This window comes from Pseudophryne corroboree, unplaced genomic scaffold, assembly GCF_028390025.1.
Source record: "Pseudophryne corroboree isolate aPseCor3 unplaced genomic scaffold, aPseCor3.hap2 scaffold_1317, whole genome shotgun sequence".
In the NCBI taxonomy this organism is placed as follows: domain Eukaryota; kingdom Metazoa; phylum Chordata; class Amphibia; order Anura; family Myobatrachidae; genus Pseudophryne; species Pseudophryne corroboree.
In genome coordinates, this window is record NW_026967943.1 from 133,094 (window position 1) to 151,711 (window position 18,618).

General features: G+C 49.3%; 29 non-coding genes and 4 pseudogenes across 29 annotated transcripts; 29 read left to right on the forward strand and 4 right to left on the reverse strand.

Moving 5' to 3' along the window:
* Positions 1–713: 713 nt before the first annotated feature.
* Positions 714–829, reverse strand: LOC134994491 (U5 spliceosomal RNA). The gene has a single exon (XR_010197496.1). It is a non-coding gene; the product is annotated as a U5 spliceosomal RNA (small nuclear RNA).
* Positions 830–1,103: 274 nt separating this feature from the next.
* On the reverse strand, positions 1,104–1,219 carry LOC134994490 (U5 spliceosomal RNA). Its single transcript, XR_010197495.1, has one exon. It is a non-coding gene; the product is annotated as a U5 spliceosomal RNA (small nuclear RNA).
* A 286-nt stretch (positions 1,220–1,505) lies between these two features.
* On the reverse strand, positions 1,506–1,621 carry LOC134994487 (U5 spliceosomal RNA). The gene has a single exon (XR_010197492.1). It is a non-coding gene; the product is annotated as a U5 spliceosomal RNA (small nuclear RNA).
* Positions 1,622–1,891: 270 nt separating this feature from the next.
* LOC134994488 (U5 spliceosomal RNA) lies at positions 1,892–2,007 on the reverse strand. The gene has a single exon (XR_010197493.1). It is a non-coding gene; the product is annotated as a U5 spliceosomal RNA (small nuclear RNA).
* Positions 2,008–2,151: 144 nt separating this feature from the next.
* LOC134994479 (U1 spliceosomal RNA) lies at positions 2,152–2,314 on the forward strand. The gene has a single exon (XR_010197486.1). It is a non-coding gene; the product is annotated as a U1 spliceosomal RNA (small nuclear RNA).
* A 671-nt stretch (positions 2,315–2,985) lies between these two features.
* On the forward strand, positions 2,986–3,149 carry LOC134994508 (U1 spliceosomal RNA). Its single transcript, XR_010197512.1, has one exon. It is a non-coding gene; the product is annotated as a U1 spliceosomal RNA (small nuclear RNA).
* A 152-nt stretch (positions 3,150–3,301) lies between these two features.
* On the forward strand, positions 3,302–3,464 carry LOC134994480 (U1 spliceosomal RNA). Its single transcript, XR_010197487.1, has one exon. It is a non-coding gene; the product is annotated as a U1 spliceosomal RNA (small nuclear RNA).
* Positions 3,465–4,125: 661 nt separating this feature from the next.
* LOC134994500 (U1 spliceosomal RNA) lies at positions 4,126–4,289 on the forward strand. The gene has a single exon (XR_010197504.1). It is a non-coding gene; the product is annotated as a U1 spliceosomal RNA (small nuclear RNA).
* A 152-nt stretch (positions 4,290–4,441) lies between these two features.
* On the forward strand, positions 4,442–4,604 carry LOC134994476 (U1 spliceosomal RNA). Its single transcript, XR_010197483.1, has one exon. It is a non-coding gene; the product is annotated as a U1 spliceosomal RNA (small nuclear RNA).
* Positions 4,605–5,219: 615 nt separating this feature from the next.
* LOC134994509 (U1 spliceosomal RNA) lies at positions 5,220–5,383 on the forward strand. Its single transcript, XR_010197513.1, has one exon. It is a non-coding gene; the product is annotated as a U1 spliceosomal RNA (small nuclear RNA).
* Positions 5,384–5,535: 152 nt separating this feature from the next.
* LOC134994473 (U1 spliceosomal RNA) lies at positions 5,536–5,671 on the forward strand (annotated as a pseudogene).
* Positions 5,672–6,359: 688 nt separating this feature from the next.
* On the forward strand, positions 6,360–6,523 carry LOC134994501 (U1 spliceosomal RNA). Its single transcript, XR_010197505.1, has one exon. It is a non-coding gene; the product is annotated as a U1 spliceosomal RNA (small nuclear RNA).
* A 152-nt stretch (positions 6,524–6,675) lies between these two features.
* LOC134994477 (U1 spliceosomal RNA) lies at positions 6,676–6,838 on the forward strand. Its single transcript, XR_010197484.1, has one exon. It is a non-coding gene; the product is annotated as a U1 spliceosomal RNA (small nuclear RNA).
* A 615-nt stretch (positions 6,839–7,453) lies between these two features.
* On the forward strand, positions 7,454–7,617 carry LOC134994510 (U1 spliceosomal RNA). Its single transcript, XR_010197514.1, has one exon. It is a non-coding gene; the product is annotated as a U1 spliceosomal RNA (small nuclear RNA).
* A 152-nt stretch (positions 7,618–7,769) lies between these two features.
* Positions 7,770–7,905, forward strand: LOC134994474 (U1 spliceosomal RNA; annotated as a pseudogene).
* A 698-nt stretch (positions 7,906–8,603) lies between these two features.
* LOC134994502 (U1 spliceosomal RNA) lies at positions 8,604–8,767 on the forward strand. The gene has a single exon (XR_010197506.1). It is a non-coding gene; the product is annotated as a U1 spliceosomal RNA (small nuclear RNA).
* Positions 8,768–8,919: 152 nt separating this feature from the next.
* LOC134994478 (U1 spliceosomal RNA) lies at positions 8,920–9,082 on the forward strand. Its single transcript, XR_010197485.1, has one exon. It is a non-coding gene; the product is annotated as a U1 spliceosomal RNA (small nuclear RNA).
* A 672-nt stretch (positions 9,083–9,754) lies between these two features.
* Positions 9,755–9,918, forward strand: LOC134994524 (U1 spliceosomal RNA). The gene has a single exon (XR_010197527.1). It is a non-coding gene; the product is annotated as a U1 spliceosomal RNA (small nuclear RNA).
* Positions 9,919–10,071: 153 nt separating this feature from the next.
* Positions 10,072–10,234, forward strand: LOC134994465 (U1 spliceosomal RNA). Its single transcript, XR_010197478.1, has one exon. It is a non-coding gene; the product is annotated as a U1 spliceosomal RNA (small nuclear RNA).
* Positions 10,235–10,905: 671 nt separating this feature from the next.
* LOC134994511 (U1 spliceosomal RNA) lies at positions 10,906–11,069 on the forward strand. Its single transcript, XR_010197515.1, has one exon. It is a non-coding gene; the product is annotated as a U1 spliceosomal RNA (small nuclear RNA).
* A 152-nt stretch (positions 11,070–11,221) lies between these two features.
* LOC134994531 (U1 spliceosomal RNA) lies at positions 11,222–11,384 on the forward strand. The gene has a single exon (XR_010197534.1). It is a non-coding gene; the product is annotated as a U1 spliceosomal RNA (small nuclear RNA).
* A 671-nt stretch (positions 11,385–12,055) lies between these two features.
* LOC134994471 (U1 spliceosomal RNA) lies at positions 12,056–12,218 on the forward strand. Its single transcript, XR_010197482.1, has one exon. It is a non-coding gene; the product is annotated as a U1 spliceosomal RNA (small nuclear RNA).
* Positions 12,219–12,370: 152 nt separating this feature from the next.
* Positions 12,371–12,522, forward strand: LOC134994475 (U1 spliceosomal RNA; annotated as a pseudogene).
* A 683-nt stretch (positions 12,523–13,205) lies between these two features.
* LOC134994498 (U1 spliceosomal RNA) lies at positions 13,206–13,369 on the forward strand. The gene has a single exon (XR_010197502.1). It is a non-coding gene; the product is annotated as a U1 spliceosomal RNA (small nuclear RNA).
* A 152-nt stretch (positions 13,370–13,521) lies between these two features.
* Positions 13,522–13,663, forward strand: LOC134994472 (U1 spliceosomal RNA; annotated as a pseudogene).
* A 694-nt stretch (positions 13,664–14,357) lies between these two features.
* On the forward strand, positions 14,358–14,521 carry LOC134994540 (U1 spliceosomal RNA). Its single transcript, XR_010197539.1, has one exon. It is a non-coding gene; the product is annotated as a U1 spliceosomal RNA (small nuclear RNA).
* Positions 14,522–14,673: 152 nt separating this feature from the next.
* LOC134994543 (U1 spliceosomal RNA) lies at positions 14,674–14,836 on the forward strand. Its single transcript, XR_010197542.1, has one exon. It is a non-coding gene; the product is annotated as a U1 spliceosomal RNA (small nuclear RNA).
* A 671-nt stretch (positions 14,837–15,507) lies between these two features.
* On the forward strand, positions 15,508–15,671 carry LOC134994499 (U1 spliceosomal RNA). Its single transcript, XR_010197503.1, has one exon. It is a non-coding gene; the product is annotated as a U1 spliceosomal RNA (small nuclear RNA).
* Positions 15,672–15,823: 152 nt separating this feature from the next.
* Positions 15,824–15,986, forward strand: LOC134994544 (U1 spliceosomal RNA). Its single transcript, XR_010197543.1, has one exon. It is a non-coding gene; the product is annotated as a U1 spliceosomal RNA (small nuclear RNA).
* A 671-nt stretch (positions 15,987–16,657) lies between these two features.
* Positions 16,658–16,821, forward strand: LOC134994525 (U1 spliceosomal RNA). The gene has a single exon (XR_010197528.1). It is a non-coding gene; the product is annotated as a U1 spliceosomal RNA (small nuclear RNA).
* A 153-nt stretch (positions 16,822–16,974) lies between these two features.
* Positions 16,975–17,137, forward strand: LOC134994466 (U1 spliceosomal RNA). The gene has a single exon (XR_010197479.1). It is a non-coding gene; the product is annotated as a U1 spliceosomal RNA (small nuclear RNA).
* A 671-nt stretch (positions 17,138–17,808) lies between these two features.
* LOC134994512 (U1 spliceosomal RNA) lies at positions 17,809–17,972 on the forward strand. Its single transcript, XR_010197516.1, has one exon. It is a non-coding gene; the product is annotated as a U1 spliceosomal RNA (small nuclear RNA).
* A 152-nt stretch (positions 17,973–18,124) lies between these two features.
* LOC134994532 (U1 spliceosomal RNA) lies at positions 18,125–18,287 on the forward strand. Its single transcript, XR_010197535.1, has one exon. It is a non-coding gene; the product is annotated as a U1 spliceosomal RNA (small nuclear RNA).
* Positions 18,288–18,618: the final 331 nt, after the last annotated feature.

The window sequence follows — 18,618 nt, forward strand, 5'->3', positions numbered from 1 at the left end:
TATTATTTCTCCGCTCTCAAGTTCTACATTTCAGTTCATATTTCATCGCTCCCAAGTTCATTTATTATTTAACTGGTTCCAGCCAGTATCCACTACGTGCTAACAACAGTCAGGTTCCAGCCAGTATCCACAGCAGCTGTTTTATCTTCAGCAACCCAGCTTTTCCTGGAACACCAGCTGGCACAATCCTGGGTTATCTCCATTGCTACAGTCGGGCCTGGTAAGGACTTTCCATCTAGAAGATCATAAGAACTATCTCACACTACCAGTGCCCTGTGGCTCCTGCCATCCTGTAGTACCCAGGAACTGTATTTATTCTTTGCTGACTTTTACGTTTTCTTTTACTGCTGCTGTGTTGCGGAGTTGTCATAATAAACATCATTGACTTTTATCCAAGTTGTCGTGGTCACGCCTTCGGGCATTTATTATTTATGTTACTTACATGTCCAGGGGTCTGATACAACCTCCCAGGTTCCGGTACATCTCAGCCCCTACAACTGAGGCTGCCTCCCGTCAGCTCAGGCCCTCAGTTGTGACAGCTTCCCCTTGCTATAAACATGGTTTGTACTCTTTTCCATGTGCTCCCAGATCTTTCAAACAATTAGTGTGGTCAAGAAAGTTCTGTTTGAAAAGAAACAAACATTTACTGTCATTTCTATGCAAATGAGCTTACATTAAAGCACACTCGTTCTATCTTTAAACCGATAAAATAAAACCCCAATAAGATGGGGCATGCAAAAATTGAGATAAAACTCAGTTTTGCTCCTCTCCACGGAAATCTTTAGTAAAAGGCGAAAGATTTGTTCGTTCTGAAGAGAAACCACAGCATGACCAAGATTCTACCTGTCGCCTGAGTGCCATGCCAGCAGTCCTCATTCAGCTCAAAGTGAGCACCAACTTTGAAAGAAAGAAAGCAGATTTCTCACCAGGCTTCCCCTTGCTATAAACATGGTTTGTACTCTTTTCCATGTGCTCCCAGATCTTTCAAGCAATTAGTATAGTCAAGAAAGTTCTGTTTGAAAAGAAACAAACATTTACTGTCATTTCTATGCAAATGAGCTTACATTAAAGCACACTCGTTCTATCTTTAAACTGATAAAAGAAACCCCAATAAGACGGGGCATGCAAAAATTGAGATAAAACTCAGTTTTGCTCCTCTCCACGGAAATCTTTAGTAAAAGGCGAAAGATTTGTTCGTTCTGAAGAGAAACCAGAGCATGACCAAGATTCCACCTGTCGCCTGAGTGCCATGCCAGCAGTCCTCATTCAGCTCAAAGTGAGCACCCAATTTGAAAGAAAGAAAGCAGATTTCTCACCAGGCTTCCCCTTGCTATAAGCATGGTTTGTACTCTTTTCCATGTGCTCCCAGATCTTTCAAGCAATTAGTATGGTCAAGAAAGTTCTGCTTGAAAAGAAACAGGCATTTATTGTCATTGTTATGCAAATAAACTTACATTAAAGCTAACAAGAAAGCACACTCGTTCTGTCTTTAATCCGATAAAAGAAACCCCAATAATATGGGGCATGCAAAAATTGAGATAAAACTCAGTTTTGCTCCTCTCCACGGAAATCTTTAGTAAAAGGCGAAAGATTTGTTCGTTCTGAAGAGAAACCAGAGCATGACCAAGATTCCACCTGTCGCCTGAGTGCCGTGCCAGCAGTCCTCATTCAGATCAAAGTGAGCGCCCAATTTGAAAGAAAGCAGATTTCTCACCTGTCTTCTCCTTGCTATAAGCATGGTTTGTACTGTATTCCATGTGCTCCCAGATCTTTCAAGCAAGTAGCATGGTCAAGAAAGTTCTGTTTGAAAAGAAACAAACATTTACTGTCATTTCTATGCAAATGAGCTTACATTAAAGCACACTCATTCTATCTTTAAACCGATAAAAGAAACCCCAAAAAGATGGGGCATGCAAAAATTGAGATAAAACTCGGTTTTGCTCCTCTCCACGGAAATCTTTAGTAAAAGGCGAAAGATTTGTTCGTTCTGAAGAGAAACCAGAGCATGACCAAGATTTTTATCTGAAAATATGTGTTCTCCCTGCAGTTGTTGTCCCCAGATGAGAGTTCCCTTGTGCTGCCTCAGTTGAATCTCCTTTACTTGACAGGGGGATGCTCGAGCAGCGACCCTCCCCAGCTCTAGCCCAACTCCTACTTACCTGCCAGGTGAGATACTATGATCATGAAGGTGCTTCTCCCAGGGCAAGGCTCACCCATTGCACTCTGGGTGTGCTGCTTCTGCGTTTTCCCCAAATGTGGGAAACTTGACTGCATAATTTGTGTTTCCCCTGGTCGGCTCTCGTATAATTCAGATCTCTTTGTCTCAGGTCTCTCTCCAGCCTAGTTTGCTGTCTGTTTCCACTTCTCTTTTCTTGAGCCGCTCCCTTCTATGCCCTTGCGCACTATCCTGACTTCTCCCGTCTGCTTACTTCGTGCCTTCCAACGCACAATGCAAACTACAGGTAGTGCTGCAGGGCCCACACCCTTTTACTTGCCTTACAGAGCGTCTCTGGAGCAGTTACAGTGCCCAGCTGCTGCAAGAAATCAGCTTGAATGCTTCAGGGGCTGGGGCATAGCCAACATGAGCCCCACACCGAAGGAGGGTGGAGGTGTGTAATGCGAACTAGGGGTCATCCAAGCGCCGCAAAAGGCCGCCATGCCCTGCACGCCCCTTGTCTCTTTTCATATGCAGACGAGGGTTGAAGCCAACTTTGACCCACTGTTTGGATGACATCACCATATGCAAATCCATCTGCTGCAGGCCTTCCCCCAGGAATGCTTGCACTAGTTGTTGCATTTGGTTTGTTGTTTGGGGGTGCTTCAGTATTAGGCAGCCTTCTGCCCTCCCATGTTCATCTGAAAATATGTGATCTCCCTGCAGTTGTTGTCCCCAGATGAGAGTTCCCTTGTGCTGCCTCAGTTGAATCTCCTTTACTTGACAGAGATGTGCCTGAGCAGCGGCCCTCCCCAGCCCTATCCCAAATCATACTTATTTTGCATAGGCGATACCATGGTCATGAAGATTGTTCTCCCAGGGTGAGGTTCATTCATTGCATTCTGGGTATGCTGACCCCTGTGATTTCCCCAAATGTGGGAAACTCGACTGCATTATTTGTGGTAGTGGGGGACTGTGTTTGTGCTTTCCTCTGGTCAGCTCTGGTAAAAATCAGATTTCTTTATATCAGATCTTCCTCTAGCCTTGTTCTTCTTTCGAGAGTTCCCTTGTGCTGCCTCAGTTGGATCTCTTTCACTTGAGAGGGGGGTGCCCGAGCAGCGACCCTCCCCAGCTCTAGCCCAACTCCTACTTACCTGCCAGGTGAGATACTATGATCATGGAGGTGCTTCTCCCAGGGCAAGGCTCACCCATTGCACTCTGGTTGTGCTGCCCCTGCGATTTCCCCAAATGTGGGAAACTTGACTGCATAATTTGTGTTTCCCTTGGTCATCTCTCGTATAATTCAGATCTCTTTGTCTCAGGTCTCTCTCCAGCCTAGTTTGCTGTCTGTTTCCACTTCTCTTTTCTTGAGCCGCTCCCTTCTATGCCCTTGCGCACTATCCTGACTTCTCCCGTCTGCTTACTTCGTGCCTTCCAATGCACAATGCAAACTACAGGTAGTGCTGCAGGGCCCACACCCTTTTACTTGCCTTACAGAGCAGCTCTGGAGCAGTTACAGTGCCCAGCTGCTGCAAGAAATCAGCTTGAATGCTTCAGGGGCTGGGGCATAGCCAACATGAGCCCCACACCGAAGGAGGGTGGAGGTGTGTAATGCGAACTAGGGGTCATCCAAGCGCCGCAAAAGGCCGCCATGCCCTGCACGCCCCTTTTCTCTTTTCATATGCAGACGAGGGTTGAAGCCAACTTTGACCCACTGCTTGGATGGCATCACCATATGCAAATCCATCTGCTGCAGGCCTTCCCCCAGGAATGCTTGCACTAGTTGTTGCATTTGGTTTGTTGTTTGGGGGTGCTTCAGTATTAGGCCCTCCCATGTTCATCTGAAAATATGTGTTCTCCCTGCAGTTGTTGTCCCCAGATGAGAGTTCCCTTGTGCTGCCTCAGTTGAATCTCCTTTACTTGAAAGAGATGTGCCTGAGCAGCGGCCCTCCCAAGCCCTATCCCAAATCATACTTATTTTGCATAGGAGAGACCATGGTCTTGAAGATTGTTCTCCCAGGGTGAGGTTCATTCATTGCATTCTGGGTATGCTGACCCCTGTGATTTCCCCAAATGTGGGAAACTCAACTGCATTATTTGTGGTAGTGGGGGACTGTGTTTGTGCTTTCCTCTGGTCAGCTCTGGTAAAAGTCAGATTTCTTTGTTTCAGATCTTCCTCTAGCCTTGTTCTTCTTTCGAGAGTTCCCTTGTGCTGCCTCAGTTGGATCTCCTTCACTTGACAGGGGGGTGCCCGTGCAGCGACTCTCCCCAGCTCTAGCCCAACTTCTACTTACCTGCCAGGTGAGATACTATAATCATGAAGGTGCTTCTCCCAGGGCAAGGCTCACCCATTGCACTCTGGATGTGCTGCCCCTGCGATTTCCCCAAATGTGGGAAACTTGACTGCATAATTTGTGTTTCCCCTGGTCGGCTCTCGTATAATTCAGATCTCTTTGTCTCAGGTCTCTCTCCAGCCTAGTTTGCTGTCTGTTTCCACTTCTCTTTTCTTAAGTGCCTTCCAATGCACAATGCAAACTACAGGTAGTGCTGCAGGGCCCACACCCTTTTACTTGCCGTACAGAGCAGCTCTGGAGCTGTTACAGTGCCCAGCTGCTGCAAGAAATCAGCTTGAATGCTTCAGGGGCTGGGGCATAGCAAACATGAGCCCCACACCGAAGGAGGGTGGGGGTGTTTAATGCGAACTAAGGGTCATCCAAGCGCCGCAAAAGGCCGCCATGCCCTGCATACCCCTTTTCTTTTTTCATATGCAGATAAGGGTTCCAGCCAACTTTGGCCCACTGCTTGGATGACATCACCGTATGCAAATCCGTCTTCTGCAGAACTTCCCCCAGGAATGCTTGTACTAGTTGTTGCATTTGGTTTGTTGTTTGGGGGTGCTTCAGTATTAGGCAGCCTTCTGCCCTCCCATGTTCATCTGAAAATATGTGTTCTCCCTGCAGTTGTTGTCCCCAGATGGGAGTTCCCTTGTGCTGCCTCAGTTGAATCTCCTTTACTTGACAGAGATGTGCCTGAGCAGCGGCCCTCCCCAGCCCTATCCCAAATCATACTTATTTTGCATAGGAGATACCATGGACATGAAGATTGTTCTCCGAGGGTGAGGTTCATTCATTGCATTTTGGGTATGCTGACCCCTGTGATTTCCCCAAATGTGGGAAACTCGACTGCATTATTTGTGGTAGTGGGGGACTGTGTTTGTGCTTTCCTCTGGTCAGCTCTGGTAAAAATCAGATTTCTTTATATCAGATCTTCCTCTAGCCTTGTTCTTCTTTCGAGAGTTCCCTTGTGCTGCCTCAGTTGGATCTCTTTCACTTGAGAGGGGGGTGCCCGAGCAGCGACCCTCCCCAGCTCTAGCCCAACTCCTACTTACCTGCCAGGTGAGATACTATGATCATGAAGGTGCTTCTCCCAGGGCAAGGCTCACCCATTGCACTCTGGTTGTGCTGCCCCTGCGATTTCCCCAAATGTGGGAAACTTGACTGCATAATTTGTGTTTCCCTTGGTCATCTCTCGTATAATTCAGAACTCTTTGTCTCAGGTCTCTCTCCAGCCTAGTTTGCTGTCTGTTTCCACTTCTCTTTTCTTGAGCCGCTCCCTTCTATGCCCTTGCGCACTATCCTGACTTTTCCCGTCTGCTTACTTCGTGCCTTCCAACGCACAATGCAAACTACAGGTAGTGCTGCAGGGCCCACACCCTTTTACTTGCCTTACAGAGCAGCTCTGGAGCAGTTACAGTGCCCAGCTGCTGCAAGAAATCAGCTTGAATGCTTCAGGGGCTGGGGCATAGCCAACATGAGCCCCACACCGAAGGAGGGTGGAGGTGTGTAATGCGAACTAGGGGTCATCCAAGCGCCGCAAAAGGCCGCCATGCCCTGCACGCCCCTTTTCTCTTTTCATATGCAGACGAGGGTTGAAGCCAACTTTGACCCACTGCTTGGATGGCATCACCATATGCAAATCCATCTGCTGCAGGCCTTCCCCCAGGAATGCTTGCACTAGTTGTTGCATTTGGTTTGTTGTTTGGGGGTGCTTCAGTATTAGGCCCTCCCATGTTCATCTGAAAATATGTGTTCTCCCTGCAGTTGTTGTCCCCAGATGAGAGTTCCCTTGTGCTGCCTCAGTTGAATCTCCTTTACTTGAAAGAGATGTGCCTGAGCAGCGGCCCTCCCAAGCCCTATCCCAAATCATACTTATTTTGCATAGGAGAGACCATGGTCTTGAAGATTGTTCTCCCAGGGTGAGGTTCATTCATTGCATTCTGGGTATGCTGACCCCTGTGATTTCCCCAAATGTGGGAAACTCAACTGCATTATTTGTGGTAGTGGGGGACTGTGTTTGTGCTTTCCTCTGGTCAGCTCTGGTAAAAGTCAGATTTCTTTGTTTCAGATCTTCCTCTAGCCTTGTTCTTCTTTCGAGAGTTCCCTTGTGCTGCCTCAGTTGGATCTCCTTCACTTGACAGGGGGGTGCCCGTGCAGCGACTCTCCCCAGCTCTAGCCCAACTTCTACTTACCTGCCAGGTGAGATACTATAATCATGAAGGTGCTTCTCCCAGGGCAAGGCTCACCCATTGCACTCTGGATGTGCTGCCCCTGCGATTTCCCCAAATGTGGGAAACTTGACTGCATAATTTGTGTTTCCCCTGGTCGGCTCTCGTATAATTCAGATCTCTTTGTCTCAGGTCTCTCTCCAGCCTAGTTTGCTGTCTGTTTCCACTTCTCTTTTCTTAAGTGCCTTCCAATGCACAATGCAAACTACAGGTAGTGCTGCAGGGCCCACACCCTTTTACTTGCCGTACAGAGCAGCTCTGGAGCTGTTACAGTGCCCAGCTGCTGCAAGAAATCAGCTTGAATGCTTCAGGGGCTGGGGCATAGCAAACATGAGCCCCACACCGAAGGAGGGTGGGGGTGTTTAATGCGAACTAAGGGTCATCCAAGCGCCGCAAAAGGCCGCCATGCCCTGCATACCCCTTTTCTTTTTTCATATGCAGATGAGGGTTCCAGCCAACTTTGGCTTACTGCTTGGATGACATCACCGTATGCAAATCCGTCTTCTGCAGAACTTCCCCCAGGAATGCTTGTACTAGTTGTTGCATTTGGTTTGTTGTTTGGGGGTGCTTCAGTATTAGGCAGCCTTCTGCCCTCCCATGTTCATCTGAAAATATGTGTTCTCCCTGCAGTTGTTGTCCCCAGATGGGAGTTCCCTTGTGCTGCCTCAGTTGAATCTCCTTTACTTGACAGAGATGTGCCTGAGCAGCGGCCCTCCCCAGCCCTATCCCAAATCATACTTATTTTGCATAGGAGATACCATGGACATGAAGATTGTTCTCCGAGGGTGAGGTTCATTCATTGCATTTTGGGTATGCTGACCCCTGTGATTTCCCCAAATGTGGGAAACTCGACTGCATTATTTGTGGTAGTGGGGGACTGTGTTTGTGCTTTCCTCTGGTCAGCTCTGGTAAAAATCAGATTTCTTTATATCAGATCTTCCTCTAGCCTTGTTCTTCTTTCGAGAGTTCCCTTGTGCTGCCTCAGTTGGATCTCTTTCACTTGAGAGGGGGGTGCCCGAGCAGCGACCCTCCCCAGCTCTAGCCCAACTCCTACTTACCTGCCAGGTGAGATACTATGATCATGAAGGTGCTTCTCCCAGGGCAAGGCTCACCCATTGCACTCTGGTTGTGCTGCCCCTGCGATTTCCCCAAATGTGGGAAACTTGACTGCATAATTTGTGTTTCCCTTGGTCATCTCTCGTATAATTCAGAACTCTTTGTCTCAGGTCTCTCTCCAGCCTAGTTTGCTGTCTGTTTCCACTTCTCTTTTCTTGAGCCGCTCCCTTCTATGCCCTTGCGCACTATCCTGACTTCTCCCGTCTGCTTACTTCGTGCCTTCCAACGCACAATGCAAACTACAGGTAGTGCTGCAGGGCCCACACCCTTTTACTTGCCTTACAGAGCAGCTCTGGAGCAGTTACAGTGCCGAGCTGCTGCAAGAAATCAGCTTGAATGCTTCAGGGGCTGGGGCATAGCCAACATGAGCCCCACACCGAAGGAGGGTGGAGGTGTGTAATGCGAACTAGGGGTCATCCAAGCGCCGCAAAAGGCCGCCATGCCCTGCACGCCCCTTTTCTCTTTTCATATGCAGACGAGGGTTGAAGCCAACTTTGACCCACTGCTTGGATGGCATCACCATATGCAAATCCATCTGCTGCAGGCCTTCCCCCAGGAATGCTTGCACTAGTTGTTGCATTTGGTTTGTTGTTTGGGGGTGCTTCAGTATTAGGCAGCCTTCTGCCCTCCCATGTTCATCTGAAAATATGTGTTCTCCCTGCAGTTGTTGTCCCCAGATGAGAGTTCCCTTGTGCTGCCTCAGCTGAATCTCCTTTACTTGACAGAGATGTGCCTGAGCAGCGGCCCTCCCCAGCCCTATCCCAAATCATACTTATTTTGCATAGGAGAGACCATGGTCTTGAAGATTGTTCTCCCAGGGTGAGGTTCATTCATTGCATTCTGGGTATGCTGACCCCTGTGATTTCCCCAAATGTGGGAAACTCAACTGCATTATTTGTGGTAGTGGGGGACTGTGTTTGTGCTTTCCTCTGGTCAGCTCTGGTAAAAGTCAGATTTCTTTGTTTCAGATCTTCCTCTAGCCTTGTTCTTCTTTCGAGAGTTCCCTTGTGCTGCCTCAGTTGGATCTCCTTCACTTGACAGGGGGATGCCCGTGCAGCGACTCTCCCCAGCTCTAGCCCAACTTCTACTTACCTGCCAGGTGAGATACTATAATCATGAAGGTGCTTCTCCCAGGGCAAGGCTCACCCATTGCACTCTGGATGTGCTGCCCCTGCGATTTCCCCAAATGTGGGAAACTTGACTGCATAATTTGTGTTTCCCCTGGTCGGCTCTCGTATAATTCAGATCTCTTTGTCTCAGGTCTCTCTCCAGCCTAGTTTGCTGTCTGTTTCCACTTCTCTTTTCTTAAGCCGCTCCATTCTATGGCCTTGCGCACTATCCTTACTTCTCCCGTCTGCTTACTTTGTGCCTTCCAATGCACAATGCAAACTACAGGTAGTGCTGCAGGGCCCACACCCTTTTACTTGCCGTACAGAGCAGCTCTGGAGCAGTTACAGTGCCCAGCTACTGCAAGAAATCAGCTTGAATGCTTCAGGGGCTGGGGCATAGCCAACATGAGCCCCACACCGAAGGAGGGTGGAGGTGTTTAATGCGAACTAGGGGTCATCCAAGTGCCGCAAAAGGCCGCCATGCCCTGCACGCCCCTTTTCTCTTTTCATATGCAGACGAGGGTTGAAGCCAACTTTGACCCACTGCTTTGGATGACATCACCATATGCAAATCCATCTGCTGCAGGCCTTCCCCCAGGAATGCTTGCACTAGTTGTTGCATTTGGTTTGTTGTTTGGGGGTGCTTCAGTATTAGGCAGCCTTCTGCCCTCCCATGTTCATCTGAAAATATGTGTTCTCCCTGCAGTTGTTGTCCCCAGATGAGAGTTCCCTTATGCTGCCTCAGTTGAATCTCCTTTACTTGACAGAGATGTGCCTGAGCAGCGGCCCTCCCCAGCCCTATCCCAAATCATACTTATTTTGCATAGGAGAGACCATGGTCATGAAGATTATTCTCCCAGTGTGAGGTTCATTCATTGCATTCTGGGTATGCTGACCCCTGTGATTTCCCCAAATGTGGGAAACTCGACAGCATTAATTGTGGTAGTGGGGGACTGTGTTTGTGTTTTCCTCTGGTCAGCTCTGGTAAAAGTCAGATTTCTTTGTCTCAGATCTTCCTCTAGCCTTGTTCTTCTTTCGAGAATTCCCTTGTGCTGCCTCAGTTGGATCTCCTTCACTTGACAGGGGGGGTACCCGAGCAGCGACCCTCCCCAGCTCTAGCCCAACTCCTACTTACCTGCCAGGTGAGATACTATGATCACGTAGGTGCTTCTCCCAGGGCAAGGCTCACCCATTGCACTCTGGGTGTGCTGCTCCTGCGATTTCCCCAAATGTGGGAAACTTGACTGCATAATTTGTGTTTCCCCTGGTCGGCTCTCGTATAATTCAGATCTCTTTGTCTCAGGTCTCTCTCCAGCCTAGTTTGCTGTCTGTTTCCACTTCTCTTTTCTTAAGCCGCTCCATTCTATGGCCTTGCGCACTATCCTTACTTCTCCCGTCTGCTTACTTTGTGCCTTCCAATGCACAATGCAAACTACAGGTAGTGCTGCAGGGCCCACACCCTTTTACTTGCCGTACAGAGCAGCTCTGGAGCTGTTACAGTGCCAAGCTGCTGCAAGAAATCAGCTTGAATGCTTCAGGGGCTGGGGCATGGCCAACATGAGCCCCACACCGAAGGAGGGTGGGGGTGTTTAATGCGAACTAAGGGTCATCCAAGCGCCGCAAAAGGCCGCCATGCCCTGCATACCCCTTTTCTCTTTTCATATGCAGATGAGGGTTCCAGCCAACTTTGGCCCACTGCTTGGATGACATCACCGTATGCAAATCCGTCTTCTGCAGACCTTCCCCCAGGAATGCTTGTACTAGTTGTTGCATTTGGTTTGTTGTTTGGGCGTGCTTCAGTATTAGGCAGCCTTCTGCCCTCCCATGTTCATCTGAAAATATGTGTTCTCCCTGCAGTTGTTGTCCCCAGATGAGAGTTCCCTTGTGCTGCCTCAGTTGAATCTCCTTTACTTGACAGAGATGTGCCTGAGCAGCGGCCCTCCCCAGCCCTATCCCAAATCATACTTATTTTGCATAGGAGATACCATGGTCATAAAGATTGTTCTCCCAGGGTGAGGTTCATTCATTGCATTCTGGGTATGCTGACCCCTGTGATTTCCCCAAATGTGGGAAACTCAACTGCATTATTTGTGGTAGTGGGGGACTGTTTTTGTGTTTTCCTCTGGTCAGCTCTGGTAAAAGTCAGATTTCTTTGTCTCAGATCTTACTCTAGCCTTGTTCTTCTTTCGAGAGTTCCATTGTGCTGCCTCAGTTTGATCTCCTTCACTTGACAGGGTGGTACCCGAGCAGCGACCCTCCCCAGCTCTAGCCCAACTCCTACATACCTGCCAGGTGAGATACTATGATCATGAAGGTGCTTCTCCCAGGGCAAGGCTCACCCATTGCACTCTGGGTGTGCTGCTCCTGCGATTTCCCCAAATGTGGGAAACTTGACTGCATAATTTGTGTTTCCCCTGGTCGGCGCTCGTATAATTCAGATCTCTTTGTCTCAGGTCTCTCTCCAGCCTAGTTTGCTGTCTGTTTCCACTTCTGTTTTCTTGAGCCGCTCCCTTCTATGCCCTTGCGCACTATCCTGACTTCTCCCGTCTGCTTACTTTGTGCCTTCCAACGCACAATGCGAACTACAGGTAGTGCTGCAGGGCCCACACCCTTTTACTTGCCGTACAGAGCAGCTCTGGAGCTGTTACAGTGCCCAGCTGCTGCAAGAAATCAGCTTGAATGCTTCAGGGGCTGGGGCATAGCCAACATGAGCCCCACACCGAAGGAGGGTGGAGGTATTTAATGCGAACTAGGGGTCATCCAAGCACCGCAAAAGGCCGCCATGCCCTGCATAACCCTTTTCTCTTTTCATATGCAGATGAGGGTTCCAGCCAACTTTGGCCCACTGCTTGGATGACATCACCGTATGCAAATCCGTCTTCTGCAGACCTTCTCCCAGGAATGCTTGCACTAGTTGTTACATTTGGTTTGTTGTTTGGGGGTGCTTCAGTATTAGGCAGCCTTCTGCCCTCCCATGTTCATCTGAAAATATGTGTTCTCCCTGCAGTTGTTGTCCCCAGATGAGAGTTCCCTTGTGCTGCCTCAGTTGAATCTCCTTTACTTGACAGAGATGTGCCTGAGCAGCGGCCCTCCCCAGCCCTATCCCAAATCATACTTATTTTGCATAGGAGATACCATGGTCATGAAGATTGTTCTCCCAGGGTGAGGTTCATTCATTGCATTCTGGGTATGCTGACCCCTGTGATTTCCCCAAATTGGGAAACTCGACTGCATTATTTGTGGTAGTGGGGGACTGTGTTTGTGCTTTCCTCTGGTCAGCTCTGGTAAAATACAGATTTCTTTGTCTCAGATCTTCCTCTAGCCTTGTTCTTTTTTCGAGAGTTTCCTTGTGCTGCCTCAGTTGGATCTCCTTCACTTGACAGGGGGGTGCCCGAGCAGCGACCCTCCCCAGCTCTAGCCCAACTCCTACTTACCTGCCAGGTGAGATACTATGATCAGGAAGGTGCTTCTCCCAGGGCAAGGCTCACCCATTGCACTCTGGGTGTGCTGCTCCTACGATTTCCCCAAATGTGGGACACTTGACTGCACAATTTGTGTTTCCTCTAGTTGGCTACTCGTATAATTCAGATCTCTTTGTCTCAGGTCTCTCTCCAGCCTAGTTTGCTGTCTGTTTCCACTTCTCTTTTCTTGAGCCCCTGCCTTCTATGCCCTTGTGCACTCTCCTGACTTCTCCTGTCTGCTTACTTTGTGCCTTCCAACGCACAATGCGAACTACAGGTAGTGCTGCAGGGCCCACACCCTTTTACTTGCCTTACAGAGCAGCTCTGGAGCTGTTACAGTGCCCAGCTGCTGCAAGAAATCAGCTTGAATACTTCAGGGGCTGGGGCATAGCCAACATGAGCCCCACACCGAAGGAGAATGGAGGTGTTTAATGCGAACTAGGGGTCATCCAAGCACCGCAAAAGGCCGCCATGCCCTGCATAACCCTTTTCTCTTTTCATATGCAGATGAGGGTTCCAGCCAACTTTGGCCCACTGCTTGGATGACATCACCGTATGCAAATCCGTCTTCTGCAGACCTTCTCCCAGGAATGCTTTTACTAGTTGTTGCATTTGGTTTGTTGTTTGGGGGTGCTTCAGTATTAGGCAGCCTTCTGCCCTCCCATGTTCATCTGAAAATATGTGTTCTCCCTGCAGTTGTTGTCCCCAGATGAGAGTTCCCTTGTGCTGCCTCAGTTGAATCTCCTTTACTTGACAGAGATGTGCCTGAGCAGCGGCCCTCCCCAGCCCTATCCCAAATCATACTTATTTTGCATAGGAGATACCATGGTCATGAAGATTGTTCTCCCAGGGTTAGGTTCATTCATTGCATTCTGGGTATGCTGACCCCTGTGATTTCCCCAAATGTGGGAAACTCAACTGCATTATTTGTGGTAGTGGGGGACTGTGTTTGTGCTTTCCTCTGGTCAGCTCTGGTAAAAGTCAGATTTCTTTGTCTCAGATCTTCCTCTAGCCTTGTTCTTCTTTCGAGAGTTCCCTTGTGCTGCCTCAGTTGGATCTCCTTCACTTGACAGGGGGGTGCCCGAGCAGCGACCCTCCCCAGCTCTAGCCCAACTCCTACTTACCTGCCAGGTGAGATACTATGATCATGTAGGTGCTTCTCCCAGGGCAAGGCTCACCCATTGCACTCTGGGTGTGCTGCCCCTGCGATTTCCCCAAATGTGGGAAACTTGACTGCATAATTTGTGTTTCCCCTGGTCGGCTCTCATATAATTCAGATCTCTTTGTCTCAGGTCTCTCTCCAGCCTAGTTTGCTGTCTGTTTCCACTTCTTTTTTCTTGAGCCCCTCCCTTCTATACCCTTGTGGACTCTCCTGACTTCTCCTCCTGTCTGCTTACTTTGTGCCTTCCAACGCACAATGCAAACTACAGGTAGTGCTGCAGGGCCCACACCCTTTTACTTGCCTTTCAGAGCAGCTCTGGAGCTGTTACAGTGCCCAGCTGCTGCAAGAAATCAGCTTGAATGCTTCAGGGGCTGGGGCATAGCCAACATGAGCCCCACACCGACGGAGGGTGGAGGTGTTTAATGCGAACTAAGGGTCATCCAAGCACCGCAAAAGGCCGCCATGCCCTGCATACCCCTTTTCTCTTTTCATATGCAGATGAGGGTTCCAGCCAACTTTGGCCCACTGCTTGGATGACATCACCGTATGCAAATCCGTCTTCTGCAGACCTTCCCCCAGGAATGCTTGTACTAGTTGTTGCATTTGGTTTGTTGTTTGGGGTGCTTCAGTATTAGGCAGCCTTCTGCTCTCCCATGTTTATCTGAAAATATGTGTTCTCCCTGCAGTTGTTGTCCCCAGATGAGAGTTCCCTTGTGCTGCCTCAGTTGAATCTCCTTTACTTGACAGAGATGTGCCTGAGCAGCGGCCCTCCCCAGCCCTATCCCAAATCATACTTATTTTGCATAGGAGATACCATGGTCATGAAGATTGTTCTCCCAGGGTGAGGTTCATTCATTGCATTCTGGGTATGCTGACCCCTGTGATTTCCCCAAATGTGGGAAACTCGACTGCATTATTTGTGGTAGTGGGGGACTGTGTTTGTGCTTTCCTCTGGTCAGCTCTGGTAAAAGTCAGATTTCTTTGTCTCAGATCTTCCTCTTGCCTTGTTCTTTTTTTGAGAGTTTCCTTGTGCTGCCTCAGTTGAATCTCCTTCACTTGACAGGGGGGTGCCCGAGCAGCGACCCTCCCCAGCTCAAGCCCAACTCCTACTTACCTGCCAGGTGAGATACTATGATCAGGAAGGTGCTTCTCCCAGGGCAAGGCTCACCCATTGCACTCTGGGTGTGCTGCTCCTACGATTTCCCCAAATGTGGGAAACTTGACTGCATAATTTGTGTTTCCCTTGGTCATCTCTCGTATAATTCAGATCTCTTTGTCTCAGGTCTCTCTCCAGCCTAGTTTGCTGTCTGTTTCCACTTCTCTTTTCTTGAGCCGCTCCCTTCTATGCCCTTGCGCACTATCCTGACTTCTCCCGTCTGCTTACTTCGTGCCTTCCAACGCACAATGCAAACTACAGGTAGTGCTGCAGGGCCCACACCCTTTTACTTGCCTTACAGAGCAGCTCTGGAGCAGTTACAGTGCCCAGCTGCTGCAAGAAATCAGCTTGAATGCTTCAGGGGCTGGGGCATAGCCAACATGAGCCCCACACCGAAGGAGGGTGGAGGTGTGTAATGCGAACTAGGGGTCATCCTAGCGCCGCAAAAGGCCGCCATGCCCTGCACGCCCCTTTTCTCTTTTCATATGCAGACGAGGGTTGAAGCCAACTTTGACCCACTGCTTGGATGGCATCACCATATGCAAATCCATCTGCTGCATGCCTTCTCCCAGGAATGCTTGCACTAGTTGTTGCATTTGGTTTGTTGTTTGGGGATGCTTCAGTATTAGGCAGCCTTCTGCCCTCCCATGTTCATCTGAAAATATGTGTTCTCCCTGCAGTTGTTGTCCCCAGATGAGAGTTCCCTTGTGCTGCCTCAGTTGAATCTCCTTTACTTGACAGAGATGTGCCTGAGCAGCGGCCCTCCCCAGCCCTATCACAAATCATACTTATTTTGCATAGGAGATACCATTATCATGAAGATTGTTCTCCCAGGGTGAGGTTCATTCATTGCATTCTGGGTATGCTGACCCCTGTGATTTCCCCAAATGTGGGAAACTCGACTGCATTATTTGTGGTAGTGGGGGACTGTGTTTGTGCTTTCCTCTGGTCAGCTCTGGTAAAAGTCAGATTTCTTTGTCTCAGATCTTCCTCTAGCCTTGTTCTTTTTTCGAGAGTTTCCTTGTGCTGCCTCAGTTGGATCTCCTTCACTTGGCAGGGGGGTGCCCGAACAGCGACCCTCCCCAGCTCTAGCCCAACTCCTACTTACCTGCCAGGTGAGATACTATGATCAGGAAGGTGCTTCTCCCAGGGCAAGGCTCACCCATTGCACTCTGGGTGTGCTGCTCCTACGATTTCCCCAAATGTGGGAAACTTGACTGCATAATTTGTGTTTCCCTTGGTCATCTCTCGTATAATTCAGATCTCTTTGTCTCAGGTCTCTCTCCAGCCTAGTTTGCTGTCTGTTTCCACTTCTCTTTTCTTGAGCCGCTCCCTTCTATGCCCTTGCGCACTATCCTGACTTCTCCCGTCTGCTTACTTCGTGCCTTCCAACGCACAATGCAAACTACAGGTAGTGCTGCAGGGCCCACACCCTTTTACTTGCCTTACAGAGCAGCTCTGGAGCTGTTACAGTGCCCAGCTGCTGCAAGAAATCAGCTTGAATGCTTCAGTGGCTGGGGCATAGCCAACATGAGCCCCACACCGAAGGAGGGTGGAGGTGTTTAATGCGAACTAGGGGTCATCCAAGCACCGCAAAAGGCCGCCATGCCCTGCACACCCCTTTTTTATTTTCATATGCAGACGAGGGTTGAAGCCAACTTTGACCCACTGCTTGGATGACATCACCATATGCAAATCCATCTGTGGCAGGCCTTCCCCCAGGAATGCTTGCACTAGTTGTTGCATTTGGTTTGTTGTTTGGGGGTGCTTCAGTATTAGGCAGCCTTCTGCCCTCCCATGTTCATCTGAAAATATGTGTTCTCCCTGCAGTTGTTGTCCCCAGATGAGAGTTCCCTTATGCTGCCTCAGTTGAATCTCCTTTACTTGACAGAGATGTGCCTGAGCAGCGGCCCTCCCCAGCCCTATCCCAAATCATACTTATTTTGCATAGGAGAGACCATGGTCATGAAGATTATTCTCCCAGTGTGAGGTTCATTCATTGCATTCTGGGTATGCTGACCCCTGTGATTTCCCCAAATGTGGGAAACTCGACAGCATTAATTGTGGTAGTGGGGGACTGTGTTTGTGTTTTCCTCTGGTCAGCTCTGGTAAAAGTCAGATTTCTTTGTCTCAGATCTTCCTCTAGCCTTGTTCTTCTTTCGAGAATTCCCTTGTGCTGCCTCAGTTGGATCTCCTTCACTTGACAGGGGGGGTACCCGAGCAGCGACCCTCCCCAGCTCTAGCCCAACTCCTACTTACCTGCCAGGTGAGATACTATGATCACGTAGGTGCTTCTCCCAGGGCAAGGCTCACCCATTGCACTCTGGGTGTGCTGCTCCTGCGATTTCCCCAAATGTGGGAAACTTGACTGCATAATTTGTGTTTCCCCTGGTCGGCTCTCGTATAATTCAGATCTCTTTGTCTCAGGTCTCTCTCCAGCCTAGTTTGCTGTCTGTTTCCACTTCTCTTTTCTTAAGCCGCTCCATTCTATGGCCTTGCGCACTATCCTTACTTCTCCCGTCTGCTTACTTTGTGCCTTCCAATGCACAATGCAAACTACAGGTAGTGCTGCAGGGCCCACACCCTTTTACTTGCCGTACAGAGCAGCTCTGGAGCTGTTACAGTGCCAAGCTGCTGCAAGAAATCAGCTTGAATGCTTCAGGGGCTGGGGCATGGCCAACATGAGCCCCACACCGAAGGAGGGTGGGGGTGTTTAATGCGAACTAAGGGTCATCCAAGCGCCGCAAAAGGCCGCCATGCCCTGCATACCCCTTTTCTCTTTTCATATGCAGATGAGGGTTCCAGCCAACTTTGGCCCACTGCTTGGATGACATCACCGTATGCAAATCCGTCTTCTGCAGACCTTCCCCCAGGAATGCTTGTACTAGTTGTTGCATTTGGTTTGTTGTTTGGGCATGCTTCAGTATTAGGCAGCCTTCTGCCCTCCCATGTTCATCTGAAAATATGTGTTCTCCCTGCAGTTGTTGTCCCCAGATGAGAGTTCCCTTGTGCTGCCTCAGTTGAATCTCCTTTACTTGACAGAGATGTGCCTGAGCAGCGGCCCTCCCCAGCCCTATCCCAAATCATACTTATTTTGCATAGGAGATACCATGGTCATAAAGATTGTTCTCCCAGGGTGAGGTTCATTCATTGCATTCTGGGTATGCTGACCCCTGTGATTTCCCCAAATGTGGGAAACTCAACTGCATTATTTGTGGTAGTGGGGGACTGTTTTTGTGTTTTCCTCTGGTCAGCTCTGGTAAAAGTCAGATTTCTTTGTCTCAGATCTTACTCTAGCCTTGTTCTTCTTTCGAGAGTTCCATTGTGCTGCCTCAGTTTGATCTCCTTCACTTGACAGGGTGGTACCCGAGCAGCGACCCTCCCCAGCTCTAGCCCAACTCCTACATACCTGCCAGGTGAGATACTATGATCATGAAGGTGCTTCTCCCAGGGCAAGGCTCACCCATTGCACTCTGGGTGTGCTGCTCCTGCGATTTCCCCAAATGTGGGAAACTTGACTGCATAATTTGTGTTTCCCCTGGTCGGCGCTCGTATAATTCAGATCTCTTTGTCTCAGGTCTCTCTCCAGCCTAGTTTGCTGTCTGTTTCCACTTCTGTTTTCTTGAGCCGCTTCCTTCTATGCCCTTGCGCACTATCCTGACTTCTCCCGTCTGCTTACTTTGTGCCTTCCAACGCACAATGCGAACTACAGGTAGTGCTGCAGGGCCCACACCCTTTTACTTGCCGTACAGAGCAGCTCTGGAGCTGTTACAGTGCCCAGCTGCTGCAAGAAATCAGCTTGAATGCTTCAGGGGCTGGGGCATAGCCAACATGAGCCCCACACCGAAGGAGGGTGGAGGTATTTAATGCGAACTAGGGGTCATCCAAGCACCGC